We start from the raw sequence: 13,993 nt of genomic DNA, 5'->3' as shown, positions 1-13,993 counted from the left end.
CTGCCTGTTTTGGTTAATTAAACTTGTGTCTTCGTATCAGATTCCTTTAGTTCATCTCTTTCGGTTCCAGCTCTTAGTTTGCATTGCCTTCGTTATACCTTGCCATCCTTGAACTGTTCTGAACTCCGATTTCATATTTTCCTATACAATATTCAGATCTACTTATTCTCTGCCTAATTTTATCGTGACTGATGGAAAAATCTTTTCTGCAGCACTAGCACTGAGGGGACAGCCCTCTCTTCTCTTTGCCATGTTCCTTCTCACTCTTATATAAAATCTCAACTGAAAAATGGCATTCTCTTCTGTGACCACTACCGTGCATTCCTCTTTTTCCTGCTACGCTTCTTTTTGTGGTACACTTTTGTAAAACATCGTCCATGAAACTGCACTGTTTGTATTTGCAACTTTTACATGTGTTTGGATTTGGGGTTTTCCAGATGGATGATGTGTTAAGTTTTAATCTAAACCTAGTCAGACACTGTTGATCTGCAGTGAAGAAGCTGTATGAATGAGATAATATATTGCAGACACAGCTTAAAGTGCTGAATGACAAGTGCTGACTGAAAGGTGATACTGCAGAAGTTTGGTGGTGAAGAACAGATAGGAGGACATTTATGAATGGAAATGCTTTCTGATTATTTAAATATTGTAATACATTTTTAAATTTGCTTCATTTTTCCAAGGTTTGCCAGACTTTAACTGTTCCCACAGGGTGGTATAGCAGTGAGCTTCCAGAAGCTGCTAAGCCTGCAGTAGGCTACCACATCTTGATACCAACTTTAAGGTCTCTCTGTTTTTGCTAGAGTGGACATCCCAGAAGTTAGAAGAAACAAGAGTCAAGCCCAAGACTTCACATTCCTGATGGCTGCACACTTATTTCCATTTCGGATAGTTTCAGCTATTCGTCCCACTATTCAGTGTTAGCAGTCATCAGGAAACATGTATTTTTGCTTCCAAAGTCAGGGTCTCATGAAACAAATCCTCAGGTGTTACTGTACTGTCACAGCTTGCAAGCCACATTGTGTTAGGGCCACAAACAATAGCTGACCCTTGCCCAGAGCAGCTTTTGATACAGGTCTTGTGTACAGGGGATAGACAAGGGAAGCTGTTACCGCAAGAATCTTAGTTGCATGGGTTAAAGATGGTGAATTAGTCCAGTAAATATATTTCGAACTCTCCCCCTCAATGTTTCACTAGTTCCAAATTTGGATGCAGCTCTAAATGAAAAGGAACAACTCAAATGCCTTTCTGAATGCATTTGAAATGAAATAAGTTACTGTAATTTCGCTGGGCAAGCCAGCTCTTTGGAGGGGGCAAAAGTTGCAAATGGAAAAACAAACAAACAAATGAATGAGTAACTGTGGGAGGTGCTGCCAGAGAATCAGAGAGAAGCCTGGATAGAAGGGGGGAGGGAAAGACTTTTCTCTGCCCTGGGACAATTTGTAGAAAACGACATGTGGGAGAGAGTTGAAATGAACAGAAAAAAATTCTACTTTCTCTTTTTTTTTAAAGTCCAGCCATAACCAGGCTACCAGGACACATGATACTGCCATTAAAGAACACCTAAAAAGGACCGGCTTTAAGGGCTTTGAGAAAGAAAACAGAAATTTCCACCTTCGTTGTTCAGGTTTTTCCTTTACAGGAGTTGCTGCAGCTTCATCACTAGGAGGTGAGTCCCTTGGTCTAATCTGTAATGAGGAAGAACGACCGAGATTCCCAGGTGCACTGAGCTTGCAGTCAGTGAGCTGTGAGAAGCATGACTATAAGCTACCTTTCTGCTTTCCAAATCCTGGGCTGCTGAGAAATCAAAACATAGTTTAGGTCACCCTACAGGTGTAGTGTATGTTTCACCTCAGGTGAACTAAGGATGGGAAGTGAAGGAAAAGAGTGCTGCAGAGCTGCTGATTGCTCTCTGAAGACTTCTTGTTAAGGGGAATCCTCAGCTGTCCATTTAGGGTAGTATTATAGCTGCACTGAACTGCTGAGGCATGCGAGGAAGCTGCTGATGGGACTGAGAGTATGGCTCAGTACTTCTCTACTGTGCCACGCAGTTACAGCATTATTGAATGCTGCTAGAGGTGGGTGCTAAGATTATTGGTAAAGACCAAAGGCAAAGCAGGGGGCTGTTTATAATAAAAAGGTAGTTTACAAACAGCATTTGCCTTATTATAATGATAAAACGGGTGTGACACCTCTATGCCCCAGAACCTTATTTTTCAGTACTATTATTTTCTTTAGAACATTGAAAATGAAGCAAGCAAAAGAAAAAAAGGGGGAGGAAAGGAAAACTCTCTCCTGACAACAATCACCTTTTGAGTTAAGTTCTCATGCTTGGTCTTAGCCCAGAGGGATTTGTCTTGAGTTGAGTTTGAAGAAAATCCTTTCAGCAGTTTCTGAGTTATTTAAATGTAACCATGGAGGTTTGGATTCAGATGCTTTTCTGCACTTGTATAACTCAAAAATAGCTTTGCTTTAAAACTTCTAAATTAACCCTCCTTAACTTTTCAACTTGTCACCTATCCTACTGTATGGCTTATAAAATTTTAAAGCTAATAGTATAACAAACTCAAATAATGATACTGCAGATGTTCAAATGAATCTTGGGAGGAATAAATTATAGGAGTCATAGTAGTAGGCTGTTACTGAAGAAAAGAGCGTCTGCATGCTTTAAAGCATGTGTTCATGTGGTCTGAAACAGGTCCAATCTTTTCTATTTTAAAAAAGCTTAAGTATGTATGGGTGTGGTTAATACTTAGATTTGTGAGTTACACATATGAAATGAAGCACTAAGTCCTGTTCCTTTTTTTCCTCCTGATAACAATGTTTCATTCTTTTCAAAACATTCTTTAAATTTTGCTGCTTTCTTTTTAACATAATCCTAATCAACAGGACATTCAAATGCCTCCTTAATATTTATGGTCTTGAAAGTCACTGAAATGCTCTGTGCTTGTCTTTACTGTAATTATTTTACTGCCAGAAGACTGAGGCAATGAGAGGCAAAGTGATTCGGTCAGTCAGGATTTTTCCTTTTTCTTTGTCCAGTCCTCCTGTTGGTTTCTTACGTTCCTTTCTTTCTGTCGACTTTCCAGTGTTTCTTCCTCACTTATTAGTCCTGTCCTCACTGTCTCCTGTCTGTCCTTCAAACATCTTTCTCCATTTATTCTTCTCTAACAGTTGCACTGAAGAGGACCCATGGTAGAGAAAAATGTGGTTTTTTTTCCTTTGGCAGCAGTTTTTTACTTCTCGCTAAACATCTGGAATAGGTCCAGGCAGCTCTTCCCACTTGCATCATCTCTCTTTGCGTCTCTCATGACCCTGAAGTCTAGTCAGCAATCTGATGTCAGCCATGAGAGCACCTCCCATGGTCCAGAGCCACGATCGGGCGGAGGTGTGCCTTACCTACCGTGCTTGCTTTGCCTATCTAGGAACCGGACACCTGCACCAGGTCTTTCTCACAGAATAATGACAGATAGTGCTGCTGCCTTATGCAAGTCTCTCTCCCTTCCTCCTGTGCCCTTTTTTTTTGTACTAGGCTTTTGAGATTCAACCTACTGGCTGGTGCAATTGAACCAAGATATGGGAAACTTGTATTCAGTTCAGGCCTCTGCCTGACAGGATTTGAATTTGAATCTCTTGCCCTCTGGGTTAGCACGCTACCCAAGAGTTTACTAACCGCTCTGCGAGGAGTGTACACCAAGTCCTTTCATTGAGTCGGAAAGCTTGCCGTTGGCCTAGTAGTGGAGACGCTCACCTGGGTGGGGAAAACATGTCTGTCAGGCCCTGCTCCAATAAATACTTAATACAAAATATGGAAGCATTCACTGGAAGGAAGTAACAGAACCCAGGTTTCTTGCTCTCAGTTGTGCTCTGAGAGCAAGCACACATGGCAATCCAGTTAATATTTAATTATTCCATACAAACTGGAACTGCTCCAACAGGATGGATTGGAGAGAGCCCCTGTTCCACAAGATCCTTTCAGACTGTGCTGCTCTCACTTGGCTGCTGTGGGCCAGCTTCCCTCACACCTCAAAGGAGCAATGGCAACTGCCACTGGCAAGTTACGGGAATAGGTGGAATCTATGGAGGCTGGAGAGAAGGGAAGAAAAAGGTGCTTCTGAACATACTGCATTATCCACGGTGACAGGTCTGTATCCTTAGCTGAAGCGAGCACCTGCCTCTGCTACCTCAGTTACCATTCTGGACAGCAGTGACAATAAAAATGGGGTGGGGGGGTGGGGGAGAAGACTTTTAATTAAGAGACAGGGCAGCAGACTAGGGGACTATAAGGGAAATTGCTTTTAAAGGTGGAAATACAACAAAAATAAACTAAAGAATCTTAAAAGACAAAATCAATGCCAAAGCAGAGGAAGCCAGAATGACTTCCAGAGCTCAGCTATAGGCAGTTGTCCCCCAACATAAGCCAGACTCTGTCAGTATGTGGGAGACATCCAGGAATTTTCTTTCCTACAAAAATACTAGGGACATTTTAAGTTTTAGCTGTAATGGAAAAAATGGAGCTCTAGTGCTCAGTTCCAAAGGAAAACACTAACTATTACAAGTGATGTGGTGCAGGGGGCTGTGTGTGTCTGTGTGTGTGTGTGTGTTTGGCTGCTCCCTTTTCTCCTAGGGATTCTATAGCTTCCTTCATTCTTCGCTTCTCTCATATTACAGAAAGAAGGTAATTTTTCCTGGCCATTTACTAAAGCTCATTAAAGACCGAAGAGAACAAACAATGCTACTCCTTAGAGACTACCATTCAAAGTCATTCTACAATTCTCTGTTCTAATACTTGGGACAAATTAATTATTCCTTAGTGAAAAGTGTATAATTCCTATTCTTCATTTTTGGGGTGGAGAGTGGGGAGTAATAATAGGAAGTTTATATCTAAGTGGAAAGCTGTCTGTGCTGAAGGGAAATGAGAAAAAATGTGTGTTCCAAGAAGAGTGAAAGCAATTATTCTAATAATAATTCTAGAGATATTAATGTCTTTTTAAAGTAGATTGCTTTCAAATAAACACCAAAGTTGAAGGCATAGGAAAGGCTGCTTTATTTATTAATCATTCCAGAAGTGCATTCTTCTAAATGAACAAGTGCATGAACAACTTTGCTGGCACATATTAAATTTAGTTAAACAGCAACTTGTAAATGTCTAAAAACTTCTGTAACCAGAGACTAATTTGTTTAACGTGTTGAAAATGTTATGTGGATGTGAGGAACTACATATTAAACTTCAAAGCAAAATGCTCCAGAGATTACACCATCTTAAAGACTGCATATTAGGAAGGCCTTTATACATTAAACATAAAGGATTTTTAATTCTCCTCTATTTTGAATACTTGTCAATCTATGTGGCTCATGCTCAGGATTCTAAACTGTTATTTAAGGTGTGATGTCCAAGCTGAGGCCTGGACCATGATTTGCAAGGGGCTGGCTTTTCTCTTTCATCTCTATTAATTAATCCTGTCTCCGTTTGCCCAGCGTACACTTCTGTTGACATCACCTTTTCCATATACTTTAAAGAGTCCCTAGAGGGATCTACTGCAGAACAAAAACTGGACAGAGAATACATTTGGAAACCATTTTATTTTTCAATTACCAACCAAAACGTATGGAAAAGATTTACACTCTATCTGATTTACAGAATAATTATACTTTGAAAGCTTAGAAATAAATGGCTTGATCCTTGGAATCATTAGTTACAAATGTACCAAATGTAATTGGTGTAAACTAATGAGTTTACTGGATGGCTGACCCTTAATTACTGATTATAGTTAAACTCTAGCCAATCAAAAATGAGTTTACTTAAGAAAGTACAGTATAGTATTAACAAGCATTACATTTCCAAGTAAGCAGCTTTATGATTAGTTGTAGCACGCAACTCAGGCCTGTTCAGGGCTATCAAAAGCAGCTTTTTAATAATAGTGCACTAAGCAACCGTCACTCTCTTACCTCAGCATCTATCAGACAAACAGAAAGAAACCACATAATTAATCATCTCATGTAATAGAAATAAAGCATCTGGGCCTGATCCAGCCAGGATATACCTAGCTGCCTTAGTCAAATGAGCTGCAAGAGACTGAGGATTGGCTTTAAGACAGAATACTTGGGGAATTCTGGCCCTCTGTGGGAGCAGTATGTGATATGGAAGCTAAATATTGATTGATTGTGCGCAATCCTGTGTGATATGGAGAAGCCTATTGACAAAACAGATTGAATAATTCCTAGAATTGAGCAGGATTCCTTGAGCAGATTTAATATGTGGTGTGAAGACATTTGGTTAACTGTACTGGCAATCCCAAAAATTCAGAAATCACAAGTCCTCACTATTTATTAGATCAAATGAAGAGTCAACTTTCAAATAAAATACTAAACACAGGAAGATAGGTTTTTTTCTATTTGCTTCTAGTTGATCCTTAAGAATTAATGTTTTTACCTAGCCAGGAAGACTGAAATTCTTATTAAAAAAATTGAAAACAGATTTCTATAACAATCACAATTCCAGAGTTGGGACTTTAAACAGATACAACAAATATTCTGATAAAGTCATAGGACTTTATAATACTTGCAGTCCCAGTCTTAAAGGTACTTAAATAAGTAACTCCAGTGTTTTAAAGATCTGGAATTTCTCCCTGTCTCCCATAACTTTCCTATGAATCCCAAACTTCAGGTAGGAGACTGATAGTGGAAACCGCAAGATGTAGAAAGCCAAGTCTGATATTCTGCTGCTATGGAGATCTAGTTGGAAGACTATGTATTTGCGGGAGCTTAGTAGCCCCTGAGCTCTTCAGAGGACCTCCTGGACCTCACAGGTGCCAAGATTCATTCTGTCTGGATTACAGGTCTCTCCCATTTCTACTTTTCTCCATGATGTTCTCTTTGGTGCCCACCTCTTATAAATAGATGGGCTCACTAAGATGGACATCCTTATCTGATAGTTCTTCAGCACAAGTACTGTAGTATTTGCCTGTTTTATCAGTGTGAGGATTTTTTTAAAAACTCAGAAACTGAAGAGTTAATGAGTTTTTAGAATGCCTGCACATGAGTTTAAGTGAAATTCATGCATTTACTGAACTCCTATTTGTTAGATGTGTGTGGGGTCAAGAACAGGTAAAAGTTGTTTACTGCTTTCAAGTTCTGCCCTTAGAAGTTAATTCAGAGCTGTGCTGTGAGCTGCTACAGAGTTTAAGTCCTTGGAGCAGTGAATTGCTGGTTTGATATTAAGGTCTTGGCCTTTAATAATAAAATTAGTGTGTTTCTTAAGGAAATCTTAGCAGAGACTTCATGGCCATATTAATTCATTATATTGTTTTACAATGTTACTTTAAACATGTTTTGGAATGGTCAACATTTGTGGGAAGGGACCATATTTTTTTTTTTTTTTTAATTAATGGGTTATCCTTAAACTGGCATAGCTACAGCTCCGACACCTGGAATAGGCAAGTGTCTGAAGGTGCTCTACAGTTCAAAAGAAAAGGCAAATGATATGTTGAGGCCTAAGACAGGTAATTGGGACGTACCTGTGCAGGGGAGCTTGTTGACCTTAATGGATTCCACGTGCTTCCTGACAATCAACTCCAATTATGTAGGAGATTGGATACCTGGGGTAATCTAGGTGCTTTATGGCAATGCCACAAGAGGAGATAAGGGTGCCTAGCAAACTTTACAAGCTTTGTTTTTCACAGTTCTCTGTTGGAGAGTTCAGGAGTGAGCAGTTTTAAAAGTCATGGAAAAGGAAGAGGGCATAATTACCAAAAATTCAAGATCCTGTGAACTGAAGGACAGAGGAAACACTAAACTAGTCAAAACCTTTCCTCTCCATCCCCTGCACGGAAATTCTGGTAAGAATGGTGCTGCCATTTCTGTTCTGCTAACGCTGAGGCAATATCCTCTTGTGAAAAATGGCAAGGGAGACAAGGAACTACTGAAGGACCTCACACAGTGGTATCTGTAGCATTCGGGAGGAGGGAAATATGCTACGCACAGTTACACCCTCCCTACAGAGGAGCATCTGGGTGGACAGGGGGAACAGGCACTGTAGGGCCTCATTTTCCTTCTCTTCTCTAAACTCTGCCCAACTAGTTGTGTGAAAGAAAGCATCAAGCCCCATCTTATTCATAGAAATACAACATATTTTAAAGCTGTAGTTAATGGATAAACTCTTTTCTGATTGGATGAGCCAAACAATAAATCTGTTCCATGAGCCAAGTGTAATGCAGCTTATCCCATAACAGCAAAATGAGCCACTGTCTCTTTGCTGCACTAGCATACATCAGGCAAAATGATGCCATCTTCATCAGTCTTTTAGTGTAATAGAAATAAAACAATTGTAACAGAATGGTGTCACTGGATCCATGGCACCTGCTTTAAAAATAAATCTCTTAGCTTTGTCTTCGCTATTACTTTCAATAAATGTCCTAGCATTGCCACAGCATTTATCTAGCAGCAGGAAACCATTATACTATGACAACAATCTATTCCATTAACATTAGCTCTTAATTGTAAGATTGTTTATAAGACAACAAAAGCTACTGAATTATAGTAGAATGATAAAAAGAGTTATTGCCATGGAGTATAGTAGTCACTCCAGTCTTGAAAAACAATTTAAGAAAAGTAGAGGCCTATATTTTTGTTTTAAAAATAACATAATATTCTTATGCAAGAAAACATTCTTAAAAATGCATTACATCAGTGCAGTAACTATTAAAGAGTTAATGTTAAAAACTGTTACTAAGAAATCCTTGCTTTGATAAATGGTAGAACTAAAAAAATGAATAGAAAGCTTAGAAACTTGCACAAGCCTTCCTGAAAGCAAGGCTGCGCCGAGTCAAACAGAGAAATCATTATAACAGAAGCACATTTGTCTATCAGAGTGAACAGAAGGATTGTTGCAAAATGGAGATATGATGAACCTAACTGCAGAATAGAAGGAGAACTGTCATTCTGATTGTCATTATTGTTTCATGTCCAGTTAAGTGAACATAGAGTGACGGTTGTGTCATAACTACTGGCATCTATGTAAATGTTAAATCAAATGCGATAGAGGCATTTCTGCCAGACACAAGTAGCCAGGCTGCTCTTCCTCTTTATTTTTGTAACCCTCTATTTTCTCATACTGTTCTGCTCCCCTTTAAATTAAAAAAGACAACTTCAACAGGAGTTCCCTTACTGTATATGTTCTTATTCCATACTTTACTTTCTCTCAACTCTTTGAAACAGCGGATAATGTTGAAATCTGTACCAGAAGCAGTCACCGCAAACATCTAGATATATTAGCTAAGACTACTGCTTCCCACAGGTAATGCATCGCACAGCAAAATCCTTTGGGACTCTAGGATGTGGACTTCACTTGAAGACCAACGGCGAAAATGGCTCAAGCAAATGAAGCAAATGTGCCTCCGTAAGTTTACTATAGCTCAAGCCCATTACCACAAGTGACTTCTCTGTGGACAGGTGCAAAATGGGTGGTAAAGAAATCAGTCATGGACTCTTTCTATAAATTACAGCATCATTCAGAAGGTGTGAGAACTTCAAACGGATATCATGTACTCCTCCATGGCAATGGGTTATAGTTACAGTAAGAGTACAGAGTTACTCATTTCCTGGCTGCACAGATAAGGTGCAGATATTCTCATGACATAGGATTTGCTACTGGACACAAGTCTTTGAAAATACTTTAAATGCAATTCTAAATGCATTGTGTGTGGACAGCATCAAAAATATTAAACAAGCTGTTTATTCCCTCAGGCATAATATTAATTTCTTCTGCATAGTTAAACTTTCTTAGTTAGTTAATTAATTAATAAAGGCTAAACTTAAGTTTTCATTTTCCATGGCAACAAATTATTCCAGAACATTGCTTTTACAAACTTCTGCATAGGACTGTTTTCAGAAATCATACCAAAGTGCAGCTATTTTGTTCCAAAAATGTTCGTTTGACAAATGAAATTTTAAAAAATGCTACGAGAAAAAAAACAGTCAGCTCTGAGTAGAAAATATTTAATATGTTTCAGTGATTTCTTATCTCAGAGGGGAAAAAAGACAAGTTTACTTTCTCTGGCAAATTTTTTTGAAGTGAATTCTGACTGAAAAGAAGTGGCAGTGATTTAACAAAAACACATTGTTATAAAGTATGATTTATGTTCAGAAGCATCAGTGATGGCATTATAAATGTGTACTTCTGCATTAGGTAAGCGCATTTTGGTCAATTGAATTAGTCAGTTTTATTTATTTTTTAAATCCCCAACGGACTGATCTTTTTTGTTCTGTAAATATAAAGTAGTACATAGGCTGCTACTTATGTATATTTTGTGTCTTTACACAGGACAAAATTGTGCTGTCCTGTCCTCTGTTATGACCATTTTATTATGGTGACTGGTGAAAGAGGCAACGTTTAATCTAAGTTCTATGAAACTATCTGTGAAGAAAATAACATATTTTTCTACTTTGAAAGGTACGTTCCACATGAATTTACATTTTTAAGTATGTTTAAGAATTTTTTTCCTTTTAAAGATGGTGACATCTGAATCATAAAAATAGTCTATCGATGTTTATATTTGTGACAAAATATCTCTACAGATATATATGATCACAACAGTCGTCAGTATATTTTTAAGAATATCAAAATAGCTTTGGCTGATGTGCTTAAAAAGTGCCTTGTTTCATTAGATTCTGCAGAATGTAAAGCCCTCTTTCAAAACTGATATAGCATTTCTAGTTGCAAGATCGTTTTATATTGTGAACTTTTTATTAAATATGCATATTCTAGTAGCCTCTAGAGACTTTTAATTTAAAACATAAATTATATGTAATTTCAAACTCTGCTATCTCTGACTTTAGTCACAGAACTCACTTTTGGGACTGTCTGCTACACATGGCTAACGGTAATATATCAATGCTTCCAATAGACGTTTTAGCTATATGAGGTCATTACAAATATAGCTTTAGCTCTTCCTTAAGTAGACCCCATTGTTAATATAAATATGTATCTGTAATTATTGACATTTATATGATTTGGCCCCTGTACTAAATTATTGATACAGTGATGATAAAAGGGCCTTACCAACTCTTACCTAAATAAACTGTCCTTCCTAACTACCTTCCATGGAACTGGATTCTTGTAAATAATGTTACTCATGTGTTTACTAGCAAGTCAAAATTTATACATATTTTTCTAAAAGTGAGTTATCTTGCTGTTTGGGGTGAAAAGTACTGTCTGCTGTTTGAAAAAGAATGCTGAGAGTCAAGCCATGCAGAATTCTTCACAACTTGCAGGGGATGTGCACTTTCCCATATCATTAGATAGCCCACTTGAATACTTAGTCACATTTGTAATTTGTTTAAGATCCTAAAACAGAAGATCTTATGCTAGCAAAAGGGTGTGTTATTTTAAAATAACAAGTGGCTGTTGATTTTTCATCACTGCTTCCAAAGAGACTAGAGGGTTTGCGTTAAAAGTTGAAATGGTTGTTCAAAAGGTAGAGTTTGGAAGACACAGACTAGCAAAGTGCAACATGGAAGCTCTCCCAACACAGTGGCAGCCTCAACATTTCTAACGAGAAAAGGAAAAGACAGTTGAGATCCCATAGGAATGCAGTATTTGGGGAGAGAACTAAGACTCCTTTCACGAATGGAGAGAGAACCCCAGTGAATTCTGGACTATCAGCTATCTTAGTGGCATGTGGAGGTTTAAGAACGATTTGGATCACAAGCTGAAACGTTTTCCAGACCTTCAGATTGCAACTTTCTACTAAGCCAGCAATTTTATGCTTTCCTCTCCCTGACTCCAACAGTACCACAATATAAGCAGCCAGATTTTCTTCTGCATTGTGTTTTTTATCCATTCAGCCAAAATTAACAGTCTTTGAGGATGAAGTATGCCAAGTGAATTTGAATCTTGCGGACTAAAATACACCTAAAGTTGATGGATACATTCGTGCCTACTGCTGAAATCTACCAATTACTCAGAACTACGTTAACTTACCATAGAAACATCTCATCTAATAGCACAGATGATGTTGAACTAACTAATTACATTATGGCACATAGACAATGAAAAACATAACGAAGATGACAGCACAGCAACAGCAGATGCTGCACAAAAGAAAAATTAGAAAAATATTGCTCTGCAAAATGCTCTCAGTTAAGGTTCCCTCTGTTAAAATTAATCACAAAAATTAGTGAAGATTAGATTTCAGAAAAAGATATGAACATTATAATGGTATTTGGAAAATGTCATTAAGCCATTTAAAACTCTGCTCCTTCAGAAGAGGTAATTCCCATTTTTCTTATCACTATCAGTTGCAAGACTAGTAAACATTGTAGTGCCTATGGCGCAGTTTCTTGGTAGAGTATCTCTTCCAATAAGAAGAGCTCCTGAAGGTTCTTCCAGAGCCTGAATTTGGTAGCTTCCAGCCATTATAGCCTTAAATAATTAGACAGCTTAGACTTTGTTTTAGCTTGGCGTTTGCTCTATTCTTGTGCTCTTAGCTGTCAGAGAGCTAGAATAACAGTGATAGTTGATTATCCGTAGCACGTCTTGTTACTTTATATATTTTAAATTGTAACAGATCCTAAATGACAAATCTGAAACTGCTGAATATGTTTAAATGTAATATGTATCTGGAGATTACATCCAGATGACATATTGCATAGACATATGATAAAAAAAAATGCACCACTTACTTTTAACCACAGTGCTGGTCCTCTTCCCCCTTCCCTCGTGGAAGCTTGCCATGCGCTCCCTGTCTACTTTATGTATAGATTCTTCAGATAGCCCTGTCTATGGAGAAAGAAATGGTGTATTCCCCTATATTTAAATCATACCTATAGTGCTACTCAAATTTTAATATTTTATTGGATATATAATAAAAACAGAGTACATCTATGATGTCCTACGTTTTCCCAGGTACATTTTTCCCAGCTGGACATATTTTAAATAAATTTTATCTGGTTACTGGGCACTCTTCTCCTCAGTCCCCTGCAGGCCAGGGATGCAGAAATAAAGGAGACCCACAGGTGGCGCTGTGGTTAAAGTACACCTGGATTTTGATTACAGAGACAAGATTTAGTAGTCGGGCTGTCAGAGGGAAGTTGGTCTGCTTCTTAGTACAAACGCATATATTTGTAAATAAATTTCCCTGGCTAGAATTTCAGATACTTGTGCCGGCACATCGCTTCTACACTAGACTGTAAGAGGAGCAGGTTTAAAATATTTTGTTGCCTTCAGCAATCGAGAGGCAGCGCACCCACACAAACTCGTAATTTAGTGACGCTGCAGCCATAAAACGGGTAGTTGACAACAGCAGTTAACTGCACCAGGCGAGCCGTGCAGCGACCCGTCCCCATTTAGGATGACCCTGTCCCGTCGGGCACGGCCGCGTTAGTCCCTGGGAACACGCTGCAGCCGCCTGCCCCCTCCTGCAGTCACAGTGAAGTCCGACTGTTCTCCCTGCGTTGGCTGCTCCTTACGTCAGCGGTCTGGAATCAAGAAACTAACATCACCAAGTTTTGTGTTGTTTAACGGATCCTGGAAATGTGTAATTTAACTGACTCTTTAGCTGCAGTTAGCTCTGCGAGACCCGCTGGCGCGTGCTGCGCGGCGGAGGCAGGCCTGCGCGCGGTAGCAGGCCGTGCCCGGCGGGGGCCCGTCCTTGCAGCGGTCCGGTCCGGCCCAGCCCGGCGGCCTGCAGGACCTGGCGAGCACCGGCCAACCGCCCTCTCGTTGCAGATACTTCCATTGTTTCCAGCGGGCTAGGGGTTGTTACAGGGTGCTGGGTTTTGCTTATCGTGTGGGCTCTGCTTAGGCCTCAGAAACGTGCGAGTAATATATATATATATCTACATGTTTTTCCACTGTGTCACTACCGAGTATTACTTCTGGTTTGCTATCACGCTTTGGCTTCTTTTCCAGAAATGCAGTTGTCTTTCCGAATGACAAGCAGCGCTGCCAACTGCCAGCCAATTGCAGCGGTTTAACCCTTTTAAATCTTTTATA

At 39.1% G+C, this 13,993-nt stretch overlaps 2 long non-coding RNA genes across 4 annotated transcripts in view; one reads left to right on the top strand and one right to left on the bottom strand.

The window, feature by feature from the left end:
- LOC138068035 (uncharacterized) overlaps window positions 1–13,993 on the bottom strand; it is a 49,965-nt gene that overhangs the window by 34,440 nt on the left and 1,532 nt on the right. Inside the window, exons 2-3 of one of the 2 annotated variants that reach the window (XR_011142560.1) lie at window positions 12,682–12,778; window positions 1,714–3,751 (exon numbers count right to left, since the gene is read on the bottom strand). This is a non-coding gene — a long non-coding RNA (uncharacterized lncRNA). Of the gene's footprint in view, window positions 1–1,713; window positions 3,752–12,681; window positions 12,779–13,993 lie in introns of those variants that run through there. The other variant, XR_011142561.1, reaches the window with a different exon arrangement.
- Window positions 1,207–11,560, top strand: LOC104142981 (uncharacterized). Of its 2 annotated transcripts, XR_011142559.1 has the most exons (5): window positions 1,207–1,669; window positions 3,939–4,144; window positions 7,683–7,838; window positions 9,296–9,397; window positions 10,322–10,446. It is a non-coding gene; the product is annotated as an uncharacterized lncRNA (long non-coding RNA). The 2 variants fall into 2 exon arrangements; XR_693809.2 differs by lacking the exons at window positions 3,939–4,144; window positions 7,683–7,838 and adding an exon at window positions 11,475–11,560 and having other exon boundaries at window positions 10,322–10,450.

This window comes from Struthio camelus, chromosome 8 (assembly GCF_040807025.1).
Source record: "Struthio camelus isolate bStrCam1 chromosome 8, bStrCam1.hap1, whole genome shotgun sequence".
NCBI classification, from domain to species: domain Eukaryota; kingdom Metazoa; phylum Chordata; class Aves; order Struthioniformes; family Struthionidae; genus Struthio; species Struthio camelus.
Note: the sequence above shows the minus strand (reverse complement) of the source record. Positions and strands in the feature narration are given on the sequence as shown.